At 43.5% G+C, this 17,225-nt stretch overlaps 2 protein-coding genes across 6 annotated transcripts in view; one reads left to right on the forward strand and one right to left on the reverse strand.

Moving 5' to 3' along the window:
* GPR146 (G protein-coupled receptor 146) overlaps nucleotides 1-6,100 on the reverse strand; it is a 65,245-nt gene extending 59,145 nt beyond the window's left edge. The window contains exon 1 of the mRNA XM_077274823.1: nucleotides 5,526-6,100. The gene's annotated coding sequence lies outside the window, so the exon portion shown is untranslated. The remainder of the gene's footprint in view (nucleotides 1-5,525) is intronic.
* CHLSN (cholesin) overlaps nucleotides 1-17,225 on the forward strand; it is a 251,728-nt gene that overhangs the window by 187,675 nt on the left and 46,828 nt on the right. The gene's annotated exons all lie outside the window — the stretch shown is intronic.

Genomic DNA, 17,225 nt, shown 5'->3' on the forward strand with positions numbered 1-17,225 from the left:
ACAAGCCTACAACCTGCAGTAACCCTCGTTCCTCTATACCACTGCACGACCAGCTCTGCCCTCACCTACTGCGTCCTCACCCATCCCTTGTAGACTGCGAGCCCTCGCGGGCAGGGTCCTCTCTCCTATACCAGTCGGTTACTTGTTTTGTTCAAGATAATTGGTTTTTATTATGTATACCCCTTTTCACATGCAAATCGCCATGGAACAAATGGCGCTATAATAGTAATACTGAACTGTCTGTGTCCCCTTTATTCTCGGGATTAGTGGAGGACTTATATCCTAGAAATGTGTCTTTACTTCATAATATAGGAAAACCTTTTTATACCCTTTGAGAAAGCGGACTGCGAAACACACATCAAGTTTGGGTTGATTGTCCCACTTTTATATTTACAATGTCCCAACCTGGTTGGTCACCTTTTGGCTCTTTTGTGTGTCACATTTTTTATCTGTTTGGATTTTTATTGAATTCTGTGTAAATATCTTACTTTATAACTAGGGTTATACTTTAGGGTTGGTGCACTTTGTGCCCAGTATAGTTGTTGTGATTTTGCAATTTGTATTTTCCATTTTTTCGCTAAAACTATGTTCTTTGATACTCTTTTTTTTTTTTTACATTTGCCCTAAATGTTGACCATCCTTTATTAATGACTTTGGGTGTTGCATAAAAAATGTCTATACTTGCCCCCTGGACCAGCACTTCCCTTCCTCTATCAGCCCTGTGTCCTCTCATCGATCTCCTGACATACACAGCGTCATGTGATCATCTGCAGCCTTCACAGATGGGACTGATGGCTGCAGCGGTCTCGTGACATTGTGTATGTCAGGAAACCGATGGGGGACACAAGGCTGAAATCGAAGGAGCGGCACTTGTCCACGAAGTAAGTATAGAGTGTTTTTTTTTTATTCATGCAAAACCTTGGGTCCGTTAATAAGGTATAGGCTGATGAAACTTCAGTGGGGGGTTTGAGAAGTTGGACCCATGAGTGACCACCTGATCAGTGAGATTAGATAGCACAACACGCTCATTATAAATAAGGCTCCAAATGGGAAAAAAAAGCAAAATTAAACAAAAAAAAGGGAATGACGTCACCCTATAAAGTAGAACGTTTACCAGACGCTCCAGATGTATAGTAACCACTCCAATATATATTTGTGTACAGGAGGAAGCACGAGTTGCTATGCAGAAACAAGACGTGCAAAGACTTCAGGGAACAATTCTGGAAGATTTTATTTCCCCTTTATATTTTTGGAAGGGTTGTATTGGAATGAGACACATGAGGTTTCCATTCACAGGTTACCACATGATGTAAGAGCCAGGCCTGCCGCTAGATCTCTATGTCAGAGCTGAGCTAAGCAAGCCATCTTTCTTCCAGTCGTTTCCCTGCACTGTCAGCAGGATTGCATGTATTGCACCATTACACGAAAGCAGCTGAAGAATCCATATTATGTTTAGTGTTGAGCGATACCGTCCGATACTTGAAAGTATCGGTATCGGAAAGTATCGGCCGATACCGGCAAAGTATCGGATCCAATCCGATACCGATACCCGATACCAATACAAGTCAATGGGACTCAGGTATCGGACGGTATTCCTGATGGTTCCCAGGGTCTGAAGGAGAGGAAACTCTCCTTCAGGCCCTGGGAACCATATTAATGTGTAAAAGAAAGAATTAAAATAAAAAATATTGCTATACTCACCTGTCCGACGCAGCCGGGACCTCAGCGAGGGAACCGGCAGCGTTGTTTGTTTAAAATTCGCGCTTTTACTTGGTTACGTGAGGTCCCGGCTTGTGATTGGTCAGGGCGGCCATGTTGCCGGGACGCGGACCAATCACAGCAAGCCGTGACGAAATTACGTCACGGCTTGCTGTGATTGGTCCGAGTCCCGGCAACATGGCCGCCATTAACCAATCACAAGCCGTGACGTCACGGGAGGCTGGACATGCGCGTATTTTGAAAAGCGCGCGTGTCCAGCCTCCAGTGACGTCCCGGCTTATGATTGGTCAGGGCGCCATGTTGCCGGGACGCGGACCAATCACAGCAAGCCGTGACGAAATTACGTCACGGCTTGCTGTGATTGGTCCGCGTCCCGGCAACATGGCCGCCATTAACCAATCACAAGCCGTGACGTCACGGGAGGCTGGACACGCGCGCTTTTCAAAATACGCGCATGTCCAGCCTCCCGTGACGTCCCGGCTTGTGATTGGTTAATGGCGGCCATGTTGCCGGGACGTCACTGGAGGCTGGACACGCGCGCTTTTCAAAATACGCGCATGTCCAGCCTCCCGTGACGTCCCGGCTTGTGATTGGTTAATGGCGGCCATGTTGCCGGGACGTCACTGGAGGCTGGACACGCGCGCTTTTCAAAATACGCGCATGTCCAGCCTCCCGTGACGTCCCGGCTTGTGATTGGTTAATGGCGGCCATGTTGCCGGGACGTCACTGGAGGCTGGACACGCGCGCTTTTCAAAATACGCGCATGTCCAGCCTCCCGTGACGTCACGGCTTGTGATTGGTTAATGGCGGCCATGTTGCCGGGACGTCACTGGAGGCTGGACACGCGCGCTTTTCAAAATACGCGCATGTCCAGCCTCCCGTGACGTCACGGCTTGTGATTGGTCCGCGTCCCGGCAACATGGCCGCCCTGACCAATCACAAGCCGGGACTTCACGTAACCAAGTAAAAGCGCGAAATTTAAACAAACAACGCTGCCGGTTCCCTCGCTGAGGTCCCGGCTGCGTCGGACAGGTGAGTATAGCGATATTTTTTATTTTAATTCTCTTTTTTACACATTATTACATTAATGTTGTTGCGATACCCGATACCCGATATCACAAAAATATCGGATCTCGGTATCGGAAATTCCGATACAGCAAGTATCGGCCGATACCCGATACTTGCAGTATCGGAATGCTCAACACTAATTATGTTGCTTTGTGGTGACTGAGTAAACACCAGATTCCAAGTGTAAAGCGACCTTGAGGAATTCAACCAACTGTCCGAACCCATGAGAAACTTCATTGCTCAAAGTCACCATGGGGAGTGGAGGCACCAAATGGTCGAATATTCTGATGTGTTCAAATGACAGGGGTCTGATGAAGACAACTGCTATCAATTGTAGAGACATCATAGAGATGGGTCTCCATCTCTGAAATCCTCCACCAGGAGCCATAACGGAGTACCACTCTGTAGGACTCAAGCCTCTGTAGGCAAAATGCTTGGCTTTCCATGACTTCTTCTAAAATCAACTTTTTGTTGGAAGCGAGACCTGAACACCCCAACAAACACATTTTTCTGTTGGATTCTTGGACATTTGAATTAAAGGAATTTCAATATATGGTACTTATATGCTCTTCAATGTTTCATAATTCTGAATATTTCTTATCTTGGTCCATTGATACCAAATCAAAAGGGTTTTCAAGGACTTGACCTTAGCAGGTCTATCTTTAGGATAGGCCATGAATATTTCACTGGTGGACGGCCAACTTTTGATTAACATTTAACACACAATGTAGAGGCCATGGCGCTGGTGAACTGGACAGGCTGCCGGACCAGGCATACCCACTCATGATTGAGAGCCACTGTACATGTTAGTTATAGCAAAGCCCCTACGTTATGCTGATCGTCTGGGATCCAAGAGGTCAAAACCCAAGATTAATCTATAAACCAACAATGATAAGTTGGCCATATATGTAGAATAGCTGTCGAGTGAACATCAGTTCGGCAAACCACTATTTTACCCGATTCTTGCATACACATGAGCTCTTGGCTTTGGCGAGCAATCTTGTGTTTTCACAGTTCCACAGTTCCCCTGATAAACTCTTCTTCTTTTCCTTGAAAAAAGAATCAAGCATTGAATTACCAAGTCCAATTCGAAATGTCCAGTCCTTCTCTCCTCCGCAACATTACCTGTAGGAGAAAGTGTGGGGCCCTCATACACCGCAGATGGTTTGGCTTATCTCACCAAAGTCGGTTTCTTTGACCGAATTTCATCTAATGTGCAAGGGGCTCGGAGAACCATATTTCTCTGTCTGTACCTAGAAATGTGCTGAATATGTGACTAATATCATTCCCGTACAGTATGTTTTTCATGCAAGGCCGTGTAATTTAAGAATGGAGGAACGGCTCCAGAGTATTTCTAGTGTAAGCATGTGTAACACATTAGAATCTGGCAGGCTCTCAAAATGAGTACAGCCTCTGAGAAATTTGGCCTTTTTTGTCTTCCCTCCCCTCTATCTTCAGCACAATCTTACAATAACACCAAGAGGACCTACTTGTCTTGCTGTTCCTTCCCACTCAGGGGAGGGCACTTACAACCCCACACTAGTGACATTGAAAACTTAGTCAATGTGCATTCATGTCATCGGCCGTCCTCACCACCCCCTGAAGCATGAAACCGAAGCTATACACACACAGCTCAGTGCAAACAGCCCTGCTCGAATTCTTGAAGCAAGCAGCGCCTTCTTCTTAACTGGGAGAAAAGTAAATAAAGTTTTCGAAAAGAAAAATTTTGAGACCCTAAAAAATGGGTTGAATATTTATCTCCCACCTCCCCATGAGTTGACTGGCAAATATCTTGGGATTTTCATAGGGCACATCAGTATCGCAATAATCTTTGGGGTACATCCGTGTTGGGTCAAATAGTATGTGAAGTCCGCACCTACGAAAAGTTTTAAGGTTTCACCTTGTGGTCTCTACTTTCCAGCACAAATGATGTAAGGATTAAAATAGTCATCTACGTAAAGGTTGGGCAAATATGCCGATAGTACTGCAAGTCTCCGCATGGCATGTCGATCGCAGGCGTTGTGATACTGATTACACAGCAGCTGTAGAACCCGGGAAGTTTCCTGAATTTTGACTACATCCCGCTGTATTCATGGAATGTTTGTTTTGGTTGTACATGTGACATAAGAAAAGGGCATTCATAGTATGTATCCCTAGTAAATTCTAAGGGCTAACATTACTCCTTCTAGAAAGTGTGGAGTCTGCGTAAGGAGACTTAATGGCCATGCAATGCTCCTTTTTGAATTTAAATAATATGGCACTAGGGTTCAAGTCCTCTTCCTCTCGGAAAAGACTGTTTGCATAGTAAATTCTAGAGATTCTTACTAAATCCGATTACTGTCTACATAATTTGCCGGTGATGTAATTCGCCCATTGATGATGCGTGTAAACATTGACAGGTTGTGCATCCTAACTGACATGGGGAATCTGTACACAGTCAGGATTTGCCCATGCCAAATCCGGTATAACTTTGTAGTCCATAACCGAGCTTCAAGAAAGGTTACCATATTTTCGATAAGTCGGATGTATCGCATGACACTATAATTACAGAATGTTGTTATGTTTTCACGCACCCAAGGGACAGTCTCCTAATAATATTCAGCATCATGACGTTTTACGAATAAGGAGATGTCCCAAGCAATTGTATAATTCTTATAACTGACCGTATTTATACGTAAACTAGAATAGTAGAAAACATCACTAGTACGACTCTATGATTTTACATATATTCTGCCTACCTTTACCGGCAGCCTCCTGGCACAGGCAGCCTCTTCTGATAAATTCCAATAGATCACCTTGTATTTTTGGACAGCCGGGGTTTCCAGTATTAGCCATCCTGTAATTGTTTTACTGGATCCCATCCCATGGCTTCTTCTTCTTCTTCTCGTCGTCACCGTTTCTGGGAATGGGATGTGTTTCGGAGATGCTGCACTTGTTGGAACTTTCACATCCCAACCTTAAAAAGAAGTCAGTCCTGTAACTTGCATGGACCCATCCGAGAGGAAAAGTAGAGCTGTTCTGTCTTTTGAAAAGAGACCAGCTTGTCTTCTGACTTCCAAAGTTCCACTTGTTTTTGTTGGAGGGGGAAGGGAGAGAGTGTCAGGCAGCCTCAGCAGAGATCTCTCTCCTTCTCTCTCCCTCACTCTCTCAATCTGTGTCTCTCTTTCTCTCCCCCTGTGGGCCCCTTGCAGAGTGTTTTTATTGATTGCAATCACTGAAGGCTAGCTGGCTCTCTAAAGAAACACTGTGTAATGTGTTCTTTCCTGGCTTTCATTAAACAGAGTCAATGCACACTGTGGTCGTGCTGACTGGCACCCTGCCTACGCTCTGTTACTCCTCTCACGAGAGGGTGGGGGTGTCCCATACTCTCTTATTTTCATACAGCGGCTTTGCAGAAGGTGAAGCTAAGGAGGGGTGCTGGATTGGCCTCATTTTTCTCCTCCTTCTCGAGGAACTATGATCTTGTGGTCAGAACAATCGAGAATAAATATTGGCTAAAACTTTATTCTTTCCACTATCGGACAAAAAGGCACAGACCGCTCCACCGATCCTGTAAATTATTCTATATATTGTTCTGTAGCGTTGTCATCGTCTTTTAACCACTTGTTTGGGTTTTTTTCGTTTTTTTTTTTTTCAGGATGACTTGTAGTTAAAGATGAATGAACCCAAACATTAAAGTTCGGGGTTCGTACCGGACACTAGAACTGTGACCACCGACTTCTCTCGAATGTCCATGTTAGGCTACGTTCACATTTGCGTTGTGCGCCGCAGCGTCGGCGCCGCAACGCACAACGCAAACAAAAACGCAGCAAAACGCATGCACAACGCTGCGTTTTGCGCCGCATGCGTCCTTTTTTTCATTGATTTTGGACGCAGCAAAAATGCAACTTGCTGCGTCCTCTGCGCCCGGACGCGGGCGCCGCAGGGACGCATGCGGCGCAAAACGCAAGTGCGACGCATGTCCATGCGCCCCCATGTTAAATATAGGGGCGCATGACGCATGCGGCGACGCTGCGGCGCCCGACGCTGCGGCGCCGACCGCAAATGTGAACGTAGCCATAGTGTTCTGAGTTCCGGGAGATCTGCTTTGAGAGAGCCCTTACTACGACCATTTTACAGTCCCCATTGACTTCTGTAGAGTTTGGGTTCAAATTCTGGTACCTGATCTGAACTTTGGACCAAAGTTCTCTCAAATCCGAACATCCACAGGTCTTCTCATCCCTTCTTATTTATTGTGGTGTACATGGGACCTTTTTTATCATTTTTTGCTCCATTTTTTCTTTCGGGGGTGAGGGTAACCAAAAAGCAGCATTTGTTTATTATATTTAATCATTTTGTACTGTTTCCAAATGTGTTAATTATTTTACTATTTTAATCTTTTTTGGAACAAAGGGGAAGAGCAAGCCGATTTAAGCTTTTAAAGGAAACGTTTCGCACATGCACATCCAAACTGAGAACGGCACGGGAGAGAAGGAGAAGCTGAGAAAAAATATATATAGATTTATGGTAAAAGATTCTAGTTTATTCATTCATTTATTCATTCAAGAAATCCCTGATCTTTGTATGTATAGGAGTCCAGTGGGCGGTCCTACTCTGATTGACAGTTATCTGCACGTACAGTCATACAGTCGTACAGTCATGACTGTCAATCACCAGTAGGACCGCCCACGGGATGGACTCATGCATGCAAACACCTGGAATTTCAATGAAGAAAATGCCTGTTTTACTGAACCTTTAAAAAAAATATATACAATGCTCAAAAAAATAAAGGGAACACTTAAACAACAGAATCTAACTCTGAGTAAATCAAACTTCTGTTAAATCAAACTGTCCACATAGGAAGCAACTCTGATTGACAATCAGTTTCACATGCTGTTGAGCAAATGGAATAGACAACAGATGGAAATTATTGGCAATTATCAAGACACCCTCAATAAAGGAGTGGTTCTGCAGGTGGGGACCACAGACCACATCTCAGCACCAATGCTTTCTGGCTGATGTTTTGGTCACTTTTGAATGTTGGTTGTGCTTTCACACTCGTGGTAGCATGAGACGGACTCTACAACCCACACAAGTGGCTCAGGTAGTGCAGCTCATCCAGGGTGGCACATCAATGCGAGCTGTGGCAAGGTTTGTTGTGTCTGTCAGCTTAGTGTCCAGAGGCTGGAGGCGCTACCAGGAGACAGGCCAGTACACCAGGAGACATGGAGGGGCAACAACCCAGCAGCAGGACCGCTACCTCAGCCTTTGTGCGAGGCACAGAAGAAGCACTGCCAGAACCCTGCAAAATGACCTCCAGCAGGCCACAAATGTGCATGTGTCTGCACAAACTGTTAGAAACCGACTCCATGAGGATGGTCTGAGTGCCCGACGTCCACAGATGGGGGTTGTGCTCACAGCCCAACACCATGCAGGACACTTGGCATTTGCCACAGAACACCAAGATTTGCAAATTCACCACTGGCGCCCTGTGGTCTTCACAGATGAAAGCAGGTTCACACTGAGCACATGTGACAGACATGACAGAGCCTGGAGACGCCGTGGAGAGCGATCTGCCTGCAACATCCTTCAGCATGACCGGTTTGGCAGTGGGTCAGTAATGGTGTGGGGTGGCATTTCTTTGGAGGGCCGCACAGCCCTCCATGTGCTCGCCAGAGGTAGCCTTACTGCCATTAGGTACACAGATGAGATCCTCAGACCCCTTGTAAGACCATATGCTGGTGCGGTTGGCCCTGGGTTCCTCCTAATGCAGGACAATGCTAGACGTCATGTGGCTGGAGAGTGCTAGCAGTTCCTGCAAGATGAAGGCATTGAAGCTATGGACTGGCCCGCCCGTTCCCCAGACCTGAATCCGATTGAGCACATCTGGGACATCATGTCTCGCTCCTTCCACCAACATCACGTTGCATCACAGACTGTGCTGGAGTTGGTGGACGCTTTAGTCCAGCTCTAGGAGGAGATCCCTCTGGAGACCATCCGCCGCCTCATCATGAGCATGCCCAGGCGTTGTAGGGAGGTCATACAGGCACGTGGAGGCCACACACTACTGAGCATCTTTTCTTTGTCATGAGGCATTACCACTGAAGTTGGATCAGCCTGTAATTTGATTTTCAACTTTGATTTTGAGCATCATTCCAACTCCAGACTTCCATGGGATATTCATGTTGATTTACATTGATAATTGTTATGTTTTATTGTTCTGAACACATTCCACTTTGCAATGAATAAAAATTTGCAACTGGAATATTTCATTCAGAGATATCTAGGATGTGGGATTTTAGTGTTCCTTTTATTATTTTGAGCAATATATACACTCACTGGCCACTTTATTAGGTACACCTGTCCAATTTCTTGTTAACACTTAATTTCTAATCAGCCAATCACATGGCGGCAACTCAGTGCATTTAGGCATGTAGACATGGTCAAGACAATCTCCTGCAGTTCAAACCGAGCATCAGTATGGGGAAGAAAGGTGATTTGAGTGCCTTTGAACGTGGCATGGTTGTTGGTGCCAGAAGGGCTGGTCTAAGTATTTCAGAAACTGCTGATCTACTGGGATTTTCACGCACAACCATCTCTAGGGTTTACAGAGAATGGTCCGAAAAAGAAAAAAAATCCAGTGAGCGGCAGTTCTGTGGGCGGAAATGCCTTGTTGATGCCAGAGGTCAGAGGAGAATGGGCAGACTGGTTCGAGCTGATAGAAAGGCAACAGTGACTCAAATCGCCACCCGTTACAACCAAGGTAGGCCTAAGAGCATCTCTGAACGCACAGTGCGTCGAACTTTGAGGCAGATGGGCTACAGCAGCAGAAGACCACACCGGGTACCACTCCTTTCAGCTAAGAACAGGAAACTGAGGCTACAATTTGTACAAGCTCATCGAAATTGGACAGTAGAAGATTGGAAAAACGTTGCTTGGTCTGATGAGTCTCGATTTCTGCTGCGACATTCGGATGGTAGGGTCAGAATTTGGCGTAAACAACATGAAAGCATGGATCCATCCTGCCTTGTATGGAGCATCTTTGGGATGTGCAGCCGACAAATCTGCGGCAACTGTGTGATGCCATCATGTCAATATGGACCAAAATCTCTGAGGAATGCTTCCAGCACCTTGTTGAATCTATGCCACGAAGAATTGAGGCAGTTCTGAAGGCAAAAGGGGGTCCAACCCGTTACTAGCATGGTGTACCTAATAAAGTGGCCGGTGAGTGTGTATATATATATATATATATATACACTCACCGGCCACTTTATTAGGTACACCATGCTAGTAACGGGTTGGACCCCTTTTGCCTTCAGAACTGCCTCAATTCTTCGTGGCATAGATTCAACAAGGTGCTGGAAGCATTCCTCAGAGATTTTGGTCCATATTGACATGATGGCATCACACAGTTGCCGCAGATTTGTCGGCTGCACATCCCAAAGATGCTCCATACAAGGCAGGATGGATCCATGCTTTCATGTTGTTTACGCCAAATTCTGACCCTACCATCCGAATGTCGCAGCAGAAATTGAGACTCATCAGACCAAGCAACGTTTTTCCAATCTTCTACTGTCCAATTTCGATGAGCTTGTACAAATTGTAGCCTCAGTTTCCTGTTCTTAGCTGAAAGGAGTGGTACCCGGTGTGGTCTTCTGCTGCTGTAGCCCATCTGCCTCAAAGTTCGACACACTGTGCATTCAGAGATGCTCTTAGGCCTACCTTGGTTGTAACGGGTGGCGATTTGAGTCACTGTTGCCTTTCTATCAGCTCGTACCAGTCTGCCCATTCTCCTCTGACCTCTGGCATCAACAAGGCATTTCCGCCCACAGAACTGCCGCTCACTGGATTTTTTTTCTTTTTCGGACCATTCTCTGTAAACCCTAGAGATGGTTGTGCGTGAAAATCCCAGTAGATCAGCAGTTTCTGAAATACTCAGACCAGCCCTTCTGGCACCAACAACCATGCCACGTTCAAAGGCACTCAAATCACCTTTCTTCCCCATACTGATGCTCGGTTTGAACTGCAGGAGATTGTCTTGACCATGTCTACATGCCTAAATGCACTGAGTTGCCGCCATGTGATTGGCTGATTAGAAATTAAGTGTTAACAAGAAGTTGGACAGGTGTACCTAATAAAGTGGCCAGTGAGTGTGTGTATGTATATATATATATATATATATATATATATATATATATATATATATATATATATATATATATATATATATATATACACTAGCTGTACTACCCGGCTTCGCCCGGTGTAATAACTGCTGTTAGCAAAATAGAATGTGTTAACAAAAATTTATTCTGCACAAAAAAACCCACAAAACAAATAGATAGAAATGTAATTATTAAAAGGCAAAAACTAAGCTAATAGAAGCATTTTACAACATATATTTCAACACCAGAGATATTCCACACAGATTTAACTAAATTGGCCAAGTAATGTGAAGTAATCTTCTACTACTTATTCAAGAGCCTTTTGATAAACGACATTCTTAGTTTTTCCTTCAGGTGCAAAGACAAACAGATTTTTGGCTGTTCCAACTCTTGAACAGGCCACATAAAGTTGACCATGAGAAAAGCATGGAGATTGTAAATCTAAGCTAGCTGAAGAGCCCGGCGTTGCCTGGGCATAGTAAATATCTGTGGTTAGTTATAGCACCTCACTTCTCTTATTTTCCCATCATGCCTCTCATTTTGCCCATCACATCTTTCATTTTCCCCCTCACATCTCTCATTTTCTCCCTCACACCTCTCATTTTCCCCCTCACTCCTCTTATTTTCCCCCTCACTCCTCTCATTCCCCCCCTAACACTTGTCATTTCGACCTCACATCTGTCATTTTCCGATCACTCCACTATTTTCCCTCACTCCTCTCATTTTGCACTCACACCTTTTCATTTTCACCTCACACCTCTCATTTTCACCTCAGTATATACATGTTTGTCATCTCCCTTATATATAGTATACACCTGTATGTCATCTCCTGTATATAGTATATACCTGTATGTCATCTCCCCTGTATATAGTATATACCTGCTGTGTGTCATCTCCCCTGTATATAGTATATACCTGTATGTCATCTCCCTTATATATAGTATACACCTGTATGTCATCTCCTGTATATAGTATATACCTGTATGTCATCTCCCCTGTATATAGTATATACCTGCTGTGTGTCATCTCCCCTGTATATAGTATATACCTGCTGTGTGTCATCTCCCCTGTATATAGTATATACCTGCTGTGTGTCATCTCCCCTGTATATAGTATATACCTGTATGTCATCTCCTCCTATATATAGTATATACCTGTATGTAATCTCCTCCTGTATATAGTATATACCTGTGTGTCATCTCACCTATATATAGTATATATCTGTGTGTCATCTCCTCCTGTATATAGTATATATCTGTAGGTCATCTCCTCCTATACATAGCATATACCTGTATGTCATCTCCTCCTGTATATACTATATACCTGTAGGTAATCTGCTCCTGTATATAGTATATACCTGTGTGTCATCTCCTTCTGTATATAGTATATACCTGTATGTCATCTCTTGCTGTATGTAGTATGTACCTGTATGTCATCTCCTCTATATAGTATATACCTGTGTGTCATCTCTCCTGTATATAGTATATATCTGTGTGTCATCTCCTCCTGCATATAGTATATACCTGTGTGTCATCTCCCCTGTAAATAGTATATACCTGTGTGTCATCTCCTCCTGTATATAGTATATATCTGTATGTCATCTCCTCCTGTATTAGACCTCGTTCACACGTTATTTGGTCAGTATTTTTACCTCAGTATTTGTAAGCTAAATTGGCAGCCTGATAAATCCCCAGCCAACAGTAAGCCCACCCCCTGGCAGTATATATTAGCTCCTCACACATACACATAATAGACTGGTCATGTGACTGACAGCTGCCGGATTCCTATATGGTACATTTGTTGCTCTTGTAGATTGTCAGCTTATTAATCAGATTTTTATTTTTGAAGGATAATACCAGACTTGTGTGTGTTTTAGGGCGAGTTTCGTGTGTCAAGTTGTGTGTGTTGAGTTGCGTGTGGTGACATGCGTGTAGCAACTTTTTGTGTGTCGAGTTGCATGTGACAGGTTAGTGTAGCAAGTTGTGTGCAGCAAGTTTTGCGCATGGCGAGTTTTGCACGTGGCGAGTTTTATGTGTGGTGCCTTTTGAGTATGTGCAAGTTTTGTGTGAGGCAACTTTTGCATGCGTTGCAACTTTTGTGCATGTGGCAATTTTTCCGCGTGTGCAAGTTTTGCGTGTGGCGAGTTTTCCATGAGGTGGGTTTTGCATGTGGAGAGTTTTGCGCGTGGCGAGTTTTGAGCGGCGACTTTTGTGTTTCGACTTTTATGTGGCGAGGTTGGTGTATGTGTGGTGAAATGTGCGCTGAGGGTGGTATATGTGTTCGAGCACGTGGTAGTGTGTGGCGCATTTTGTGTGTGTGTTCATATCCCCGTGGTGGTGTGGTGATTATCCCATGTCGGGGCCCCACCTTAGCATCTGTACAGTATATACTCTTTGGCGCCATCGCTCTCATTCTTTAAGTCCCCCTTGTTCACATCTGGCAGCTGTTAATTTGCCTCCAACACTTTTCCTTTCATTTTTTCCCCATTATGTAGATAGGGGCAAAATTGTTTGGTGAATTGGAAAGCACGGGGTTAAAATTTCACCTCACAACATAGCCTATGACGCTCTCGGGGTCCAGACGTGTGACTGTGCAAAATTTTGTGGCTGTAGCTGCGACGGTTCAGATTCCAATCCCGGACATACACACATACATACACACATTCAGCTTTATATATTAGATATATATATATATATATATATATATATATATATATATATATATATATATATATATATATATATATATATATATATATATATATATATATATATATATATATATATATATATATTAATTTGATCAGCTCCTCCTGCTCTGTAACATCCCGCCTGCAGGTCAGATACCATTTTCAATTTTGTAATTTTGCCCTTTGTTAATTATTTTAACTTCTACACTGTGTTTTAGGTTAGTCCTCCCCTCCCTCTACCCGACTAGTGAACTTTAATCACTACTATAATACTTCTGTGTTGTAAGAAACCGTCTTATCAGCAATCCTATTCTGTCCCTTAATAGCTGAGACCGCCCATCGCCATGATCACATTGAGGGGGGAAGGAGATGGGGTAGCATCAGGTCTCCATGTTTAACCGTTTTGATGCTAGGTCTCACCAATTGTGGCATCCGCAGGTTGGTATCTTCTGTATTTTTCTGGGAATGGACAGGGCTCAACTCATATAAATTGTTTATTGCTTCATTCTTCCTCCAGAGCAGCAATCCTGACAAATCAGTAGAATTTTGGTAACTCAAAAATCTATACTTTTTTTCTGGAAGCTCAGGCGGTATGTTTTAGCCTACTTTCATGGTACATTTTGTGGCATCCGATGACATTTGCGCCTGTGTTACGTCTCACCATGAGAGATGGATCCGCAGAGGAGCAGCTGTCATTCAGCACGGACAGATGGTGTTGGTGCAGCTGAATGATCCAGGTGGAACAATAGAGGTGGATGTAGCAGGATGGCAACTGGAATCACACAAACCAAGAAAGCAAAGTTGAACCTACGGCAACAGGTGTAGAAGAATTAGCGTAGGAGTAGACTCAGTAATAAGGAATTGGTGTATAGGAGAAACATAAGAGTACTGGCTGGAGAAAAGCAGGATGCTGCTCCCGATGCTGGAGCCAATACGGGCAAGTGTCTTCCACCACATGTCAAATATATCCATAGACCCTCATTTACCCAATTTAACCCAGAAGAACATTGTTTTAGCCTCCTTTGTGCTGGTTTGTGCCATTATACCTTGTTTTCTGCTCCATGGAATCGTCTGTTGAACTAATATCATACCGTCATGTAGTTAAAAAGAAACATACCGCCACTATACTTTACCTTGGGAAGATGACCACTTGGACAAGTTCTCCAGTCAGCGCTTATTAATATGTCCATTTGATTTTGGCCAAGTCTTTTGTGCCTATGCTCGGCTTAAATAAATCCCAGATTTGCCTAATGCCCCTTTTATGTCCTCTTCTTGTTATCGTTATTACGCTGAATAAATACATATGTTCTGTATTATAATATTTTAACACACATGAACTAATATAACCGCTATTAAATTAATCCCATTCATGAGTTCACGGTCTTATTTTAACGGTGCCTTAAACGTAAGGGATACATATTTAATTTCACTCTCGGTTGGGACCTTTCCACACAAGCCACATACTGGTTGTATAGATCTTTCGTGGCGTCCTTTTGTCCTTACCGACACCGGCTGAACCCATTCAGGATGTTGTCGTATGACGAGTGATGTCCATATGTTAGGAAACATTTATTTTTTTTGTTCGTTTTTTTGGGGGGCTTTTAGCTTTTTCTGGGTTTACGGAGATTGATAAAAATTTGCAAAATTTGAAGTGGCATTAATAACCAGCATTTTTAGTGTTAATTATCTGTTGAAATCATTTACCAATATGGTGAAATTCCATTTAATTGGATGAAATTGTTCCTAAAAGTATAAATTAGATGATTTTGACACCTTTGCCCAAATATCAGACGATATTGCCCAAAAGATGTCAAGGGAAAGGAGGATCGGGCATGTTGAGTTTTCATGCCCTATCATTTTATTCTTAAGGGAGAAAGCCATAGGTGTCTTGAAACTCCCCTCTCCCTATTGAAAACACATGCCTGCTTGTGCCCGGGGGTTAGAATGGAGGGACGGGACAGATAGCTGTTGGACGAACAGCTGTTGAAGGCATATGGGCACTTGTAGACCGAGTTTATATGACCGTGATACGGCCCGCAACTCTCAAAAACTCTGGGAACCTAGTGAAACAAACATTAGTATGATTATATAGAGATTAAATTATGATTCACATGAACCTCTGGAGTTCTGGGTATTGCGGTTATAATATAGCCTTTAAACTGGCCATGTTCATATGTAAAGTCAACAGCTACAATAAATCACACGACTCCACCACAAACATGTACTTATGGCTTATATTTAACTGGATAAAGAAAGAGTAAGTCCACATTCAATAGTTTTTTTTCTCTAAATAAAAAAAAAAAAAAGATTGGGCATGTTGAAATTCAGCATGCCCAATCCCTCTTTTTTTTCCAGGAGGAGATCCTGGCAAAATAGCTGATTCTATGAATTCTTCTCATATGTATGGACTTAGAAAGAATAGCGTCTTACTTTTTTATGTACAGGATGTTGATCTTTGGCTCCGTTGATCCATTATATGCCTTCTGACAATAAAACAAATATTTTTGTATGGGAATAAAAGCAAAATAAGAAAGTGGAGGCTTCTTCGCATCATTCACGAACCTCTCTTCCAAGTTTTGAAGCCTTTGTTTAAAATGGTATTATTCTGAAGTCCCTAAAGGTATGGGGTCGACATGACATGAATTATTACTTTTTCTACGCTTGGATAAGCTTACTTTATTTATGGAAGCTCGGTTGCTCTTAAAAAACAAAAAGTGAAAGGAAATTCCCACTTCAGTGAAGATGAAACAAAAGTGCTTCCACCAAAACAAAGATAGTCATCAGCAGTCACCGGCTGAAAATAAAGACCCTATTCAAAGTCCCAAATGTTCATATTCAGCACAAGAAAGGAAATCTGCATAGAGATTGTAAATTCAAGGCTTTTCTCCTGTTTTCTTCCATAATCCAGTCTCAATAGACTACAGGATATGAGTATAGTATTGACTGGCCCTAAGAAGCCATCATACAACGGCCCTTGGACCAATGTTCTGGTCATGGCTCACTTATTGTCTGATGTTGTCCAAAAAGAACTGTTTATAAAAAATGTTCCACCACAATCAGATCATCAAGATCCACTCTTGGCAGCTCCCTTTGCAGTTGCCGATCAATGATGTCCTAGATGTGCGGAGACAAGTCTGGAGACGCTGCAGGCCATGGTTGTACGTGTAGGCCGCATTGGCTACTCACAGTAGCACAAGCTGCCCGACTTTGTTGTTGGTTTGAAAAATTGTTCATGGGACACTTTGGAGAAATGGTCGTAGCACTGGTTACACCATTGAGCACGGTTAGATGTCACATACCAAGCCTAAGACGTGTCTACACAAACCATCAGACGGCATTTGTTTTGCATTGGGTTAGGAGCCGGCCGTCCAGCTACAGGTGATCCATTGACCTCAAGTCACCGTTCTCCGAGCCCATCATGTCAAGATGGTAATGGAGGCTGGAATGGAGGTCCATCCTCTTAAGCCATGAGTCCGGCTTTTGTTTCTGATGCATTGATAACCAGCGATTGGCCTGGAGACTAAGTGGGCAATACAATGAAGAGATCTTCATGAAGGAACGTTACAACAGTCCTACTCCGAGGATTATGGTGTGTGGTGGTATAA

The sequence above is a fragment of the Ranitomeya variabilis genome, chromosome 7 (assembly GCF_051348905.1).
Source record: "Ranitomeya variabilis isolate aRanVar5 chromosome 7, aRanVar5.hap1, whole genome shotgun sequence".
Classification (NCBI taxonomy): domain Eukaryota; kingdom Metazoa; phylum Chordata; class Amphibia; order Anura; family Dendrobatidae; genus Ranitomeya; species Ranitomeya variabilis.